The 3,377-nt window shown below is 35.4% G+C and overlaps 1 non-coding gene across 1 annotated transcript; it reads right to left on the bottom strand.

Moving 5' to 3' along the window:
- Window positions 1–3,053: 3,053 nt before the first annotated feature.
- LOC121217158 (small nucleolar RNA R71) lies at window positions 3,054–3,158 on the bottom strand. The gene has a single exon (XR_005913330.1). It is a non-coding gene; the product is annotated as a small nucleolar RNA R71 (small nucleolar RNA).
- Window positions 3,159–3,377: the final 219 nt, after the last annotated feature.

Raw genomic sequence — 3,377 nt, 5'->3', positions numbered from 1 at the left:
AGGCTAGTTGGGTTGTGTGGGCCACACGAGCATATTGACCCATTTTATGGAAATTTCTCCTAGGGTCATATTTATTTGTGTTGCGTATTTAGTCACTCCGTAAGGTCCACACTGTATAAATGGGACTTGAAAGAATGATATCTGATAATATGATACTGTGTGTAATATGGAAAAAGGTATGTGAAATAAATATACATGATCGATATATTGATAATTCTGATGGCATGTTCTATTTTGCTATGTTTGTATGAGCATGTGGTGTTTGATTATGTTAATTTGTATATCTCTGAGTATGCTATAAGACCATGCATGAGACATTATGGCGAAATTGGTTGGCTTTTGTTGAATTAGTGACTCATCTATTCTGCAAAGCATGGAATTCCATGCCTTCTGATTTCTGTTATTGTACAACTGCATGTCTTACATGCTTTTCATTCAAATTCTGTATTTGCATGCCATATCACATTGCATAGGGTTGGGATAATATGGTAAGGAAGAAGTTTTGGTATTTTAATGATCTGCATTATCTGGTGGTTTAATCATATTTCTATTTTAGCAGCTAGACTGCATTTATAATGGCCCAACCACACACATATGTTCTAGCAGCTTGACTGCAATATAGTGGCTTGACCATATATATTTGATCTCACAGTTTTAACTGCATCTCTTGTGGTATTGTCCACAATTAGCTGTTGGTGTACTTTTGGATAGACGAGTTTTGGACGAGTTGGGCATTGTCATAACCATTCACGCACAAACTTTTGCATTTGTATTTGATGAGATTTTATGCTTTGCTTTGATATGTTTATTATGTTATTTGTGTTTCTATTTGATTTTAGTTACACGTTGAGCTTTATAGCTATCCCATTTTCATTTCACCATTATAGGTAATTGTCAGAATTAGGATTGGCGGCGTCTCGGAACTTCGATTGATTTTCTCACATAACATGGTTTGTTTTGTTAATAAATTAATTTTCTTGACTTTTGGTTTGTGGATTAATTGCTCAAATTTAATTTGGCTTTAGGTTTTTGATAAACCATAATATATACATATTTTTTACCCCGTGTTTAATATATTTATGGATGATTTTTCCTTAGTTTCATTGAATTCGATGCTCCTAATCCTTTAAATTCATGTTTTATACTTAGGCGAGCATAGGAAGGCAAAAAGAGCAAGAAATGGGCCTAATTCAGTGTTTCACACGGCTCAGGCACTTCCACATGGGTAAATGACACGCCCGTGTGAGGCACACGGGCATGCCACACGCCCGTGTGTCATGGCCGTGTCGACTAAAAACCAAGTCAGAATTGCACACGGCCTAATGACCTTCACACGGGCGTGGCACACGGTCGTGTCCCTGTCGAGCCCAAGCCTAATTCTACTCGGAAAAGGCTAATTTTGAGGGTTTTGAAGCATTCCAAAGTCTATATAAACACCCTAGAAGAGGATTAAAGGGGGACACAGAGTAGAAGGCAGAAATTACTCAATGATAGTTATCGGAATTAGCTCAGAAGCAGGATCTACTTCAAGACTGAAGATCTTCATTCAATTTTCTTAGAAGTTCTTTGGTTTCTTTATGTTTTGTTGTTTTCCCAATTTTGAGATGTTTTCCATTATTATTGACTAAACTCCCTAAATACCTAAGGGAGATGAAACCTAAGACGAATCTTATTGCTATTTGAATTATAGGATAAATATTTGTTCTTATTCTTAATTGTGAGTTCTAATTCTTGCTTTAATATTCCAGGAAATTAATTTAGGTTCTTGATGTGCTTATTCAGTGGAGCAAAAGTCCCTGTTTAAGAGTAGATCATTCATAATTAAGCAGAGTTGCATGCAATCCTAGAGATAGGATGACATAAATTTGCCGGATTAGAGTCAAATCTAATAAGGGAATCCATAGATCGAGTTAATGCAATAATAGGGGTTTTAATTAGAAAGAGATTTCGATTAATCAACCTAGAGTTAGTTGTTTTTAGTCTCGAGAGAGATAATAACATAAACTAGGGATTTCTACGGATTAAGTCAAGTGAATAAATCGTCTAATTCAGAAGTAATAAGTAAAGTCTAGGAGGATTTTTCCTTGGGTATTGTCTTCTCCATCGGTCTTTTAAAAAATATTTTCCAACTTTAATCTCTGTTGTAATCTTAGTTAATTAGTTAATTAGTTTTAGTCTAAAAACATCCTTTAATTCTTAGGTTAGATAATAAAAAAATAGTAATTACTAGTACTTTTAGTCATCGTGGATATGATATTCCCGGTCTCACCATAACTATACTATTGTTCGATAGGTGCACTTGCCTTAGTCGAATTTTTAGTTAGTTTCACGACTATCAAGTTTTTGGCGCTGTTTCCGGGGACTAAGATATTAGGAACGCTTAATTTTTATTACTTTAGTCATTCTTTATTTTTATTGCAATTTAATTTTTTTTGTGTTAATTACTAAATTTTCTTTTAATTACTTCTGGTATGACTAGAAGAAACCCGTCAGGACCTTTGCTTTTTGATAGTGAGATTGAGAGCACAGCTCGCAGAAACTGAAGAGAAATAAAGCGAAGCCTACAATACATAGAGGAAGAGCGAAAGGGAAATATTCACACTAATACAGAGGAGATGGCTGAAAATCAGAATAATCTGCTACCTTCTGTGGTTGCTGCAAATCCAGTAGATCAGAATCCCGCTCCTCGTACTATATATGATTATGCTAAACCTACTTTAATAGGAACTGAATCGAGTATAGTTAGACCTGCTATTGCTTCAAATAATTTTGAACTGAAACCTAATACGATTCAAATGATACAACAGTTTATTCAGTTTGATGGTTTGCAGGACAAGGATCCAAACACTCATTTAGCAAATTTTCTGGAATTTTTTGACACTTTTAAGATTAATGGTGTTTCTGACGATGCCGTTCACCTTAGGTTATTTCCCTTCTCATTAAGGAATAAGGCTAAACAGTGGTTGAACTCGTTACCACGAGGGTTAATCACCACTTGGGAACAAATGACCAAATAATTTTTACTTAAATATTTTCTACTGGCTAAAACAGTTAAATTGAGGAATGATAACTCTTTTTATGCAAATGGATCTAGAAACTCTTTATGATGCATGGGAGAAATACAAGGACTTATTGAGAAGGTGCCCTCACCATGGGTTACCTCATGGCTCTAGGTTCAGACTTTTTACAACTGTGTGAAGCTCTCAACAAAGTAACTTATCGTTGCAGCTGCCGGTGGAACTTTAAACAACAAAACACCTGAAGAGGCTTACGAATTTATTAAAGAGATGTTACTGAATAACTATCAGTGGCAAGTCATGAGAATGAAGCCGACAAAAGTGGCTGGTGTTTTCAACCTCGATGCAGTCACTATGCTA

Source organism: Gossypium hirsutum, chromosome A02 (assembly GCF_007990345.1).
Source record: "Gossypium hirsutum isolate 1008001.06 chromosome A02, Gossypium_hirsutum_v2.1, whole genome shotgun sequence".
In the NCBI taxonomy this organism is placed as follows: Eukaryota; Viridiplantae; Streptophyta; class Magnoliopsida; order Malvales; family Malvaceae; genus Gossypium; species Gossypium hirsutum.
Note: the sequence above shows the minus strand (reverse complement) of the source record. Positions and strands in the feature narration are given on the sequence as shown.